This window comes from Apis mellifera, linkage group LG6, assembly GCF_003254395.2.
Source record: "Apis mellifera strain DH4 linkage group LG6, Amel_HAv3.1, whole genome shotgun sequence".
Lineage (NCBI taxonomy): Eukaryota > Metazoa > Arthropoda > Insecta > Hymenoptera > Apidae > Apis > Apis mellifera.
In genome coordinates this window covers 5,588,596-5,601,995 of record NC_037643.1, presented here as the reverse complement: position 1 = coordinate 5,601,995, position 13,400 = coordinate 5,588,596, and the positions used below count along the sequence as shown (strand labels likewise).

Here is a 13,400-nt window from a genome sequence, read left to right as displayed (position 1 = left end):
AAACGCTCCTCAAAATGGGATACACGAATTCCCAACGATGAATGCGTGGGATGAGTGTGGAGATTGCTCTCGACTGGGGGAAATAATTAACTTTTTCCAACCGGGAAGAATCGTTGTACGAATATGAATTTTTTGGCCAAACTTCCGTTTGCTTTTTGGTCGAGGGGAACGAGCAATGTAACCATCCATCGCAATACTGGGTTAAAGATCTTGTGGATGAATTTAATTTTGCGTACTTTCATTGGAATTAATTTAAAAAGATAAGATGGAAGATCCACGGTATTTTAATTTCCTCAGATTTATAAAATTAATAATAATTTATCATGGAAAGATTCATCAAACCCTTCACTCAAACATTTCCAAAGTGTCTTCTTCTTATCCATACAATTTATTTAAACAATTATTTTCCACACTCTCCAATCAATATATCTCCAAAATTCTAAATTTTATTCTAACTTTCTTATAATAATTATCTTTAACTTCCATGGTTAAGTCTCTAATTCGCTTTTCATCCGATTATTATTCTCCTTTATGTAACATCTTCCAAGCTGATGTTAAAAAAATCTCTTTCAGAGATCTCGCGCTTGGATGTTTAACCAATGAGAGCGTCTATTACCTTCGATGGTTTCTCGCTATAATCTGAGCAGCCAGGAGCGAGGAACGTTGCTGTCCGCGCGGAAGGGTTGAACCGTGGCGTTGCAACCCCTGCAGGTAGTAGCTCCCACTCGCATCCATCCCGTGTAGATACTCATAGAAACGGGCGTGATTGTTCCACCGGTTTCTCTATTGGGATAAACGTCGACCCCTCCTTATCACCCCTTACCCTATGATGGAAAGGGTCCTTCCACAGTCGCTGGAACGGAACCCCCATCGCCTAAGGGGCTGCTAATTGATTTTAGAAGTTCCTCCTTCGGGCCGCCCTCCCCTCCCTCCGCTACCCTCTTGTATATACCGAAGGCTGAATTTTCCAAGGAAGACATCCACGCTTCCTGTCGTGGCCACCGTGTCTAAGAGTCTTGCCTCCTAAGTCGTCTTAGAGCGGCAGTATTTCTCAACTCGTGCGTCACTTTCCAACTTGATTTGTTTGGATTATTGTCGCGCAATAAACGTTGAACGTGTGTACGTGAAACGCTTGGAGGGAGGATGAAGTGGATAGAAAAGTTTGGCGCGAATTTAAATTTGTAATTTCGTAAGATGGAGAATGGAAATATTCGATACTTTCGATGTATTTATAGGGGAATGAAGAATGTAATGAAAGTTATTGAAATTGTACATATTTTTTATGTACAATTGTGAAAAGATCATTTCAAAAAATATTGGGAGACACTGTCTCAAAGATCTCTGGCCGCACGACGTTCACCCTTGTTTCTCGTTAAACTGAGCTCAATAGAAGCCTTCCCTTCCTCCACGAAAATCGAAGTTGTATCAAAGTCGTGATAATAATAACGAGACGTAGATCTAAGAGAAATCAATTTTGTTTCTGTTTGATATTTACGTTCCGTAATTAATTGTAATAGGAAAGACAAAAATTGTACAGCATCTTTTATCGTGAATCAACTGTATCTTACTTAATAAAAGAATTTATATGAATATGAATTTTGTAATATTAGATTTTCGAAAACGTAAATACCAATCTAAAATAAATAAATCTTCGAACAAAAATCCGAGGAAATCTCGTCAATGAATCCTCGCTCTTTCGAAAAATCCAAGAAAAACAATACCACCAATCTGCCAAACAAATCTTAAAAAAGATGCGAAACAACCTCGAACAATCTCCTAAGAAGCTCCTCCGCGAGAGCATCAAATATCTCTCGTTTGGACGTGGAGCTTTTGAGACAGCGAGAAATCGCGCGTCAAGGGGGAGAGGGAGGACAAAACATCCCCCTAAAAAAAAAGAGAGAGGAAGTGGCGAGCAATGGCCACTACGACCTCGACTTTAACGACGCAATCAACCAGATCGTAGGAAAAGGCACGATACTTAAAGAGGAGACGCGAGGCCAGGGTGATAACAAGACGCGGGACCTTGAGGGCATCTCGACCAGGGCGGAACCACTCGGTGAACTTGGTACAAAAAAGGAGGGGGGGAAGGAAAAGAAGAAGGAAAAAGAGTGGAAGGAGTTCGCTTGCCAGTCGTAATCACCGCCGCTGCAACAATGCAACCCCCAGGGTTTGAGTTCTTTCCGCCCACGTTCTCCATCCACCCACCACCCCTAACTCGACATGGCTGCTGTCCTCTTCGGTGTCGCGGTCGAGCAGAGAGGACCAGCGCCACTCATCCCTCTTCCTCTCGCTGATGGAAGCCTCTCTGTAGACAGAGAAAACCGAACCTTGGGCACAATAAGCTTCCGGTTTATTAAAATCCATCCCCCTCCCGATATTTCGTTTCTCGTCACGATCAGCTGCGAATCCGCTCGAATATATCCGCGTGCTTTTTCGAACGAAACAGGAGGAGATCAATGGACCGATATAACACAAGCGTGAAATCGTGGGGAAAGTTTGGACAGGTTTCTTTTCTAAATGAAAGAGATAGAGAATTGAATGTATTTTCCTTTTTCTGCCAATTCTTTCGTTCTGTTCGATGATTCAATGCGTTTGTATAAATTTGATGAACGTTCGTCAATGATGAAATTTTCAATAATTCAATTACATCTGACATTTTTTGATTTTCTAACATACAAAGAATAGATGGAAAATTGTATATATTCGCATTTAATTTATTCGCACAGAATATCCTTATTTCAAATACGCCTACATTTTCGAGTAATTCGCCTAATGAATCCATTAAAGGGTCTAAGCGTAATCACCCCACTCGTTTCCCTTTTTATCCAACAATCTCCCCCTTTTTCCCTCCCCTCCTCACACACCCTTTCATACACCTTTCATGCAAACTCGTTCACCGGCCATCACCCATCCTCCCCATCAATCTAACCTCCCAAGGTATTAACGATAACCCTTCTCTCTCTCTCTCTCTCGCACGAACGAACACGACAAAAATCCGCGAAAAAGGACAAGTATTTCCCCTACCCTTCCTTCTTACCCCCTCTCTCTCTCACCTCCCTCCTCGGTCAGGCTCGCTAAATCGTCCATTAACGCGCACTGAACCCTTGAAAATATCCTTCGGCGAAGAAACAAAAAGCCTACGGGGGCCGAAGAGACAGAGAAAGGAACAAAAGAGAGAGAAAGAGAGAGAGAGAGAAGAGGGATTGACAAGGAGAGGGGGAGAAAAAGGCAGTGGGTGATCCGACTAGCGGCAAGATATTACGTAAGGGTGGCGGAACGCCCGGTACCTTTGTCGCCACTTAAAAGGGTCGTCCCCTCCCCTCCCTCAAACCCAAACGTCGTCGCCGACTTCTGCGAAGTCGTGCGAGACGCAGGTGGCCCGCTCGCGTTATCGTTGGTTCGCAGTTCGTCGAACACGAACACGAACGCCAACCCCTTCGCCTCCTCCGGGGAGGATCGTTTCGGATCGAGGAAGCCAAACGTCGTTAATAACTCGCGGCACGTTTAATGCAGAGCTATGCATTTTGACGTGTCTCTCGTCACGCACGGGGAGAAGGGAGGGGAAGAGATTGCTAATTACCGCTCGCCAAACCCCTTTAAAATTGTGGATTGAAAGCGGATTGAAGAATATGCTTGCCCGTTGTTGATCTTGGGACGATTGTGAATGGATGAATGGATGGATGGATGAGTGTGGGGAGTGAAATGTGACTGGAATCGGCACGATATTTAATGGAGGGTTTGGGGCTATGAGGAATATATGGATGAGTGTAATGAGATTAGATCGATGGATTAGATTTGGCATCAGATGTGACACGGATGCGAGAGAGTAATTTATGAAAATGATACGTTTTCCTGGTATTCCATATTAAATACGAAGTATTTAATTTTTTGTTTCTTTTTTTTTTGGTTATTCATTTATGTATAATCATTCGTTCGAGTATTCGAATTGTTTATAATGAAAGAGAAAATGATAAGAGATTCCGCATCAAATAAATAATGATTCCATTCACTTTATAAAACTTTTCCCCTTTTATCTCGTTTATCATTTCATTCTATAATCAATCTTAATTGTTGTGAAAAATAAAATGAAATAATAAATGAAATAAATCGGCGACGAAATATAAAATTTCAAGGCGATCGAGATATTTCCATAACATGCAAAAAACTCCAACGAAATAATTAAACAAAAAAAGAATACACCCCGTTCCACGAATTAAAACATTTATAAATAACCGAGAATTCCATCCTCCCTTTCTCGCTGACGGAAGCATTCAAGAGGGCGAAATTAATCTCGTTATTCCGAAACAAACGAGATCTTTTTCCTCGGCCAAGGAGAGGGAAGGGAGGAGGGGGAGGATCCATTTTTCCAAAGTAATTATACATTTCATCCGCGAGAGATTATTATACCAAGCGGAAACGGTGCCATGCATCAACCGGCATTAGTCACCAGCCACCCAGTGGACTTATTCGACGCCATTACACCTCGCCATTGTATCACCGCGGGCTAACACGAAATCTTAACACGACAATGCATCGCAATTTCGAATCCCGATTCTTCCTCTAACTGAAACGAGAACGAAGAGAGAGAGGGAAGGAAAGAGGAGGAGAAAGAGGGAAATCGATCCCCTCGGTGCCGAATGCGCTGTAAATCCTGACGTTACATCATTAATACGGCGGACTCGTTAATTAATTCGCCAATGTTGTGGCGTGTGCCTCTCTCTACTCTGGAGGGGGTGGGTTAAAGACCCTGGACGATTTGCTTCCCGTAGAAACACGCGTACATTTGCGCCCGTACGATTCTAATTACCAGAATGACACGTCCAGAGAGCTGGGTTTACCGAAAAATCATTCGACGCGCCCTGCCACTCGCAATACGACAGCTCGAGGGGAGCTCGATTGAATTTTCGATACGTCTAGCCTTGCCGATACTTTTCTGTCGATTCCATCCCATTGGAAAGATAAAGAATGAAGTCAGCTCGTTGAATTTTTAATTTATAATCGATTTCGTGATATTTGTGAAGAATTAATCAAGATTTTTTGGGGGGAGAATGCGTCGAAGTTGAGATACGAATTAAGATTTGAGAATTTTTGAAAATTTTTGAGGATGAAAGAATACGTATAAGATTGAAATGATACAAGCGATACAAATTCTATTTGTATAAATGTGTGACGTATTGGTAAACAAATAAACGGCTCGGATATCAGGAATGGATGGAGATATTATTTGTAAAGCTCATGGATGCATTCACGAAAAAAATGTTCACGAATCTGTGGGGATTACGGTGATATTTTCTATCCCGTCCTGTTGTACAAGACCAATTTGGGATCGGTAAGTATGACGAATGGTCGTGGCCAAACGTGAAGTTCGAGGCTACGAAATTACGGGGCTTTCATAAGGATTACGGGCAAACGAGTGGTATTTTTAAAGCTCCGGATAGAGGAAATGCTCGAAGCAGCTGCAGGTGACGCATCCCCCCCATGAAAACGTGTTTCTTACTACTCCATTTCTTTTTTTAAAATCATAAATATTATTCGTTCGCTTCCTTCAAAAATTTACCGAATCTTAACAATCATTTTTTTAATTCCTCAAAATTTAAAAATCTTTCAAACTTTTAATCGATTACTTTCACTCTCTCTCTTTTCAATTACCATCTTAATCTTCCTTATTCTATAAATAATTAATTGATACCAATGATTTTCCAAAGTAACTGTAACCAATAATTACTAAACAATAAAAATCACATGCCAATGAAAAATATTTAACAAGCTATACTCTTTATAACAAAAAATCTTAATCAAAATCATCATCAACTAACTAACAAAATCTGAAACAAACCCTGTCACAAAATAAAACAAAATTTCTTCGTTCACCTACCATCCCACAATCTCTAAACTTGGACCCTACCCTCTTCCAACCCTTCCACAAAAAATTAATCACCAACCACGTCGATGTTAATGGACCTATGAAACTCTTCCTCGTTCGACTCATTAACTTTCATACGCGCACGCATATCGTTACGCGGATCGCGTTACGATCATCACGAAGAGCAGAGAGGAAGCGCGAGAGAGAGAGAGAGAGAGGTCGAGACTCCCTGATGAAACGGAATCTCATCAAAATGGGACGTGAATCCGTGCATTGATTCCCAGACTTGCTCGAGCCAGGTTGGCAAGCGTCAAGCTTGTTACCGGGGCTTTTCCAGGATCGCCGCGTATCACGCTCGCATACGTGCATAATTAACGAGACGTGCCACGTGGCACGAGCGATAAATTTTGACGTACAAATCCGCAGCGACACGGATCCCATCACCCTAACGACGAAACGCCACACCCCTCCACCCTCAAACTTTTCGAAACGCGGCCGCAACACGAGCTGCCTAACACCGGGAGTGCGGTTCCCCGCAATGGCGCCGGTTCCCTTTTGGACCGATTCTGGACTCCAGTTGTCCCTGCTCCGATCACGGCCCCCCCCTTTAACGCTTATCGGCCCGCAGAATGCAGCTACTCGCACTCGATTTAATCTGCCGCGCGAGAGACCGCGTATCCTCCTAATAATTCAATTGTCGGCCGAGGACTGTTCGACTGTTTCGATACGTGTTTACACGCACGGATACGCTTTGTTGATATTATCCATCGTATCGAAGGATCAATTAATTCCGTGTTATTATATTTGAAATGTTATTATAGTGTTATTACGATGTTATTATTGTGATATATTATTATGTTATTGAAGTGTTGTTATATTTGAAATGACGAGTATTCGATAAGTAATTCTTAGACCCAAATTTCTTTAGAATAATTTTCTTAAAGAAATTATTGTAAATATAGTTTAAAATAAGGATTATAAATATTTAATATAATTTTAATTTAGTATTAAGAGAGAGAGCAAAAGTTTGCAGTTAATATAACATCCACAAGATTTTAAAGATTTTAAAGATACATCGATCGATCACTTTTTCGCTAAAAGCTCTATTCTCCCTCATCCAGACAATGGCGGACCTTGACAGTGACCACGGATCGCAGAAACCTGGCCATATGGCGCATTATCCTTTAACGCGAGAATCGTTCCCACCGACTAAATCATTGCTGCAAAGGCAAGCCGAGCGCGGATTAAACCGTGCAAAGCCGATTTCGATGAAAGGCAACTTCCTCCTCCCGTTTTCGCAAGGGTGCATCATCCGTGACGATGTTACGTGGGAACAAGGGGAGGGTAGCTCGCTGGATAATAATTGGAGAGTGCGTAAATTACGCGAAAGTCGTCGGATTCGTGGAGATCGTAACGATGATCTAATGAGTTTGGCGAGTGAAAGGGAACTGTTTGCACAGGACAGGTTAACCGCTGCTCTGGGATGCTCCCCCTAAAGGAGGATTTTTTTATTTTAACAAAATGATAAATATATTTTTATATTTTAATTTGTTAAAGGTTAAAACGTACGCGTCAATTATTGTAGAATTAATCAAGTTGTGTTTGAAAGTTAAAAAGGAAAGAAATTTTATGGAATGTTATAAATAAATAATAGTTTTTCTTTAATATGTGGAAAATATTATTTCAAGGAACAATGTGATTTTGTGAAAAGTAGTAAATTTTTCTACGATGAAAAATTAAAAATAGAAATAATGAGATGAACGTTCTTTTATAATCTTGAAGGATTATACTTGTTAAGTTTATAGGATTAAAAGTGCACGTATTACATGTGCATATGTAAAATAAAAGAATGCGAATATAATTCGATGAAAAGACAGAAAAGCTTGGTATCAAAAGAGATCCCAAAAGAAGAAACGAGATACGCTTTAATGCACTTACTTTTAGTAGTTATGATTTATGAGATAAAAATGATAATTCGATAATGCAAGAAATGGAACGAAGAACTACATACGAATGTATGTAATATTATTCTCGTTGGAGAGAATATGAGATATAGAAAAAGACAGCTTATATAAATGTATATGCTTTAAGAGATATGAAATTTACATTTGTCAAAACTAAAGAGCGCATATTTTAAAAGAGCATACCAAGATTAAAGAATAATACAAATCTTGTCTACTAATTTATTAAAAATATTTAGAAAATTATCTCTCATCCTAGTTTCCTTAAAAAATTTACCAACAACTTTAATCATACTTGGAAACTAAACCCATAACGAATATATATATATATATTAAAACGAAGACATCAAAATCAAACTATGAGAAATAGATTATCTCCATTCCCTGAGAGAACGTGGAAGTGTATACACAATATCACCCTTCTGCAACCACTCGTCGGGGAAGATAAAATACGGAACAGCCTCTAAAATAAATCATTACGAGGGAAGTTCGAAGTACGATGACTTCGAAGTGTACAAACCAGCCTGGCCACGATCCAACCTTCATCCAGCTAAATTTATTTATCCGGCAAGGCTATTTGTTGCTTGTCGCGTGCCAATATCGGGTTCATTAGTCGGGAAGATCTTCGACGAATTCGATTTCTGGCTTCGAGAACGAGAGCAGACCAGTCTGATCTCACCATAAAAAAATTTACAAAATGTAAATAACGCGTTGTAGTTCCCTCCTCCTCGTGTCAAGGTTATTATCCAACCGAAAGGAAGAACGAGGAGAAAAGTTTAATCGTCAGAGATATGTAATAATAAAAAATGGAGGCACGTGTTTGTCTCTCTCTTGTACACATAACCAAAGATATATGAGTATATATACGCTTATTTGCATTCGCCTCTCTCTCTGTATAGAATATACAACTCTGGAGATATTGCTTTCGCATTTGACCTGTCTGTTTGAGAAGATTTTATTTTTCGTTCTTTATCTCGCTTGCTTATTGAAAAGTCGGGTTATAGGTTGTAAGATTGAGAATGAAAACTCGTTTGCTCAACCCTCCCTTTGCTCCTTAACTCCTGGTCCGTTCCCAATAACCACCCTTCGAAATTCCAAATTCTTCGAAATGAACGAAAACGATCAAAACTCGCCCCCCTCAACCGATTCGACTATCTCCTTCCTCTCGTTTCACCAATTCCCGTAACTCGTATCGTGTAGATCAGAATCCAGTGTATCTCGATCGCAAACTTCACCCCCATATTCGCATCCCCGCGGGGGATGTCCTGCGGGATCGTGGCACAAGGATAATCGCGTGCTCCGCGATAACGACGTTATCGACCAGACGATTCGAGGCTCGCGATGTGATACAGGGTCGACGGTAACAATTAAGCGGATATGATCAACCGATTGTCGTGGCTGATGGTGATGGGCTCGAGTACGCATAGATCAGAACAATTGCATTCTCGTATATAAGTATTAAACTTTAATCAATATTCGAGTCGAAACAAATTCCTCTGCAGTCCATCAATTATTGTTCATTCAACCAAAAAATTCATCGGTTTAATTTGATTTCAATTCTATCAAATCGAATTGAAACAAAATATAAATTAAAACGAATAATTCTTTGCAATCAAGTGTACAAACGATATTGTTTATACAGGTTGATCTAATAGTTATAACTATCGAATTTGATATCCGTTCAAATCTTGTTTACGACGTACTTAATCCCATCACTAGCGGTCGGGATACGATGCTTCGGGGTTGTTCATAAACGCGGAGACCTATCGCGAAACGGGTCGTAACGGATCCGCGAGTATCCCGTAGACGTTGAACGGGGGCAATGTCGGTTCGTTCGTACCTATGGACACTTAATTAATTCACTTTGCGCCGGACTACCCGTTTGTAATGTGGGATAGGGGCCGCCTAAGAACCCCGGGGCGGTAATTGATTCAAATGCTTCGAGGGTATTACGACCGCGGAAGACGGTGTGCGTGGATCCCAATATCAGCCCATCCAAACCACCCCCGGGTGTTAAGTATGACGTATGCGACTTGTTTGCGCATTTGCGCGTCTCTCAGATTAAGATATGAATCGCACGAGTTATCGATTTTTATCTCGTTCTTGGAAAAATTGTTCTTGGAATTCTTGTGCGAATTTTAATTCTTTTAGTTGTTTTAATTCGTTTTCCCTTTCAGCTCAGGAAGAATATGTGATGGAAAGAATTTAGAAGGGGAATCTTGGAGAGGAATCTCGAATGGTTTCGTTTAAAAAAGTATGTAAATTGAATAACTCGACTCTGCTACTAACTTGAAAGATAGCTTTCTATTTTGAAGGAATTTATTAGAAATTTAATATTTTCAGATATTCAAAAGCAAAAGAAGAAAGAAATATTAATGAATAATAGTTTTAAATTTAATTACATTAATCATTTTAATATTCCACAATTTCCTTTTCCAAGAATAATTTTGAACGAAGAATAAAAATCATCAATCATAACACGAAACCATAGAATTCTTATCTTCTTCAAATAATTCATATAATTAAACGATTCCGTTTACCCAAAGAAGAACCACGATATCAGTCATCGATGTGCACCCCTTATCAGAATCTCCTGGCCAATACCAATGAGTCAGAAATTGGATCGTAGTAACCGTTTCGAAGGGGAGGGCTAGAGATAGCATCAGGACAGGAGTTTCGCATCAAAAGGGTTGTTACAAAGGGCGAAATCGCAACGTGCCTCCCGTAATACCGCGTGATGCATGAATTTAATTAAGTAATTGTACGGAACAATCTCTCCTCCACGTTAATCTTCTTTTTCTTTTTCTTCTCCTATTCTCCTTCGTCTTTCCATTATACCGAAAAATTTTCACAGCAACATTTGCAAAAGTTCTTCAAAACGATTGTTCCAACAACTCCTTTCATCTTGGGATCTCTTTACACAGCGAGCAAAAGAGTGGAAGTGATTTTTGCACTTGGATAGTGGCTTTAATGTCGCTATTTTATTTATCTTGTCGCGTCGAGATGTGATAAGAGAAATGGAAAGAGTTGGTGTATTTATTTTATTCATTTTTCTATTCCTTTATTATTATTTCTCTTTTATCCTGATACTGATTGGAATATCTTTAATTCCCATTTCGTATACATAATATTAATTATAAAATTTATAAACTATACACTTTCCTTTTCTCAAAGAAGAATTTTATCCTTAATAATCGATGAATAACGAATTTTATTTGTTCATTTAATCGTATAATCTGTTAAACAATTTCAAAATTTTCAACGTGTGATCCTTTTCCAATAGCAAATATCATCTACTTAATATCCTATTATAAATTCGCACAGTTTTTACAGCTGCAAAAATTTGTTTCGTCCCGAACAAGCAAGTTATTTCACCGAGCATCATCAACATCATTGTTTCAACTTCCGCGAAAGCGTAAAGAGAGAGAGTTAAACAGAGAAAGAAAACGAGAGATGGAAAAGGGTGATTCGAAGGGAAAGACCGTGCTCGGTCCGAGAGAACTAATTTCATAGTTTTAAGGGCCACTGAAATTGAGCCGGGTCATCGCTAATTGGGTGCTGTTCTGGCTAGATTGCGGTCACCTTGTTAGAAACTCTCTCTCTCTCTCTCTCTTTCTTCACGTCTTGACGTGCTATGAAAATATACGTATCCTCCTACAAAACGAACCTTCCTTCTCCAACGAACCTTCCTGTATCCATCTGACATGTGTGAACTCGAAAGAAAAAAAAAAAAAAAAAAAAGGAAAATACAGCGACTCGTTAGCGAGCAACGATTTTCCAATTATCGTGTTTCTGTCGCCAGTCGTGACCACCCACCTCATTCTAATTACGCTCTTTTGTTTCACTGAAAACGTTTAAATCTCCGTTTCAGAGATTTATTTGGTAAAATAATATACGTTGCTTCGTAAATATGAATGAAAATCTAAATCTGTCAGCTTGGAAAAATTTGAAGAACTTGCGAATAGATGAAAAGTTTCAAATTTATCTTATAATTCACAATTTTCCATAGTAAATATATTGTTTTAAATTCTCCCTAATAACGAATGAACACCTAATACATCCACCTGTAAACCCACGACGAGCGTTCAAACATCCCTTCCCTCAATTTAAGATCTGTTCCCGTGGATGAAAACAAATTGGTCAGAATAGGAAAACGCTTCCTTCCACTCGATTGGTGGAAATATCCTCGAAAGGGATCGCGTGGAAAAAAGAGTATGACCAAGGGACTTCTGGAAACCGGCGATCGCTGGTTTTTTTAATTAAACCGAAAGACTCCCTCGTTCGCCCCCCCGCAGAGTGGGATCCCTCCCCCTCCGGACAATCGAGACGGTCGGTTTAATCACGACGTAATAATGACGGCAAATAAATTAAACTGGACCCGTAACGGTGTCCGTTCCAACAGCCCCTCGAAGAAAGATCGCGTGCCGGAAACAAAAGACCGGCAGAACGATTCAATAAAGTTCGACGAAACGGAGGGGTTCTAAATGGGGGTATCTCGGTATTAAGAGATGTTTAGAGATTTTTTGAAAAAAAAATTTCACGTTTAACAAAGATCCTCGAGTGTCTTTCGAATATTTAATATTTTTCTTTTTTTGGAATTGTTCTTCTGGATTTTATAAGTTAATATAAGATAAGATATAAGATTTTATAAGATTTTAATAAGGAAATTTCATTTTCGTTTATTATCGTCGATGCAAGAAATATATTGGATAGAATTGTTTGCAATAAATAATTATCGAAGCGTACAGATTTTTTATTACGAGATCTTTACGTTTAACAATTTTTATTCTCCGATATTAATTTTTTTCTGCTCAATAATACTAATTCAGACGCAAAGTAAAGAAAAATAAGATAAATTTCATCTCTCTCACCGAGTCAATAGATAAAAGCATATAGTTGAATTAACAATTATAAATATTATTCTTAGCTCTCGCTATCTTCTGGTCGTCGAGATAGATAAACACTCATTGATGATAAACCAGCGATACAATCGATTGTTGATGTATATTCCTCGTATTATCGTTAATAGTAAACCCAATTATGATTTTCGTAGAAATAGTAAAGTAGTTTTATTCTAGAAAGAGATTAAAGATTTTGCAGAATCATTTCATAAACAAAGATTAAAGGATTGATTTACGATTATCAACTAAGTTTGAAAAACTTATTCTGGAATAATAATCACTTAGAATTTTGCTGACTTTCCAATTTGCACAATTTTATACGTAATTAATCGTTCGATCAATTTTTATTATATGAATTATTGCGTATAACAATAAAAAAAGAATTTTAAATTATTCTAAAATTAATAAAATATCTAAATTAACATTTCTATGAAATATACATTTAAGAAATGAATTCGTGCAATTTCTACAATACCATTAATTCTTCAATACTATTTCTAAATTTCTCGAAACAAGCTGATCCACCTCCCCTTCCTTTTAAAATAAATAAATCATCCACCAACCTTCTATAAAAGAGAATAGAGAAAACGTTATTACAAAACAAAATATTTCCACCGTGTATCAAATCCCATAAATAATCCGACCAACAACCAAATCACGTACACGCCTGCACGA

The 13,400-nt window shown here is 38.8% G+C and overlaps 1 protein-coding gene across 1 annotated transcript in view; it reads right to left on the bottom strand.

The window, feature by feature from the left end:
- Positions 1-13,400, bottom strand: part of LOC550870 — a 195,434-nt gene that overhangs the window by 52,769 nt on the left and 129,265 nt on the right. The window lies entirely within an intron of this gene.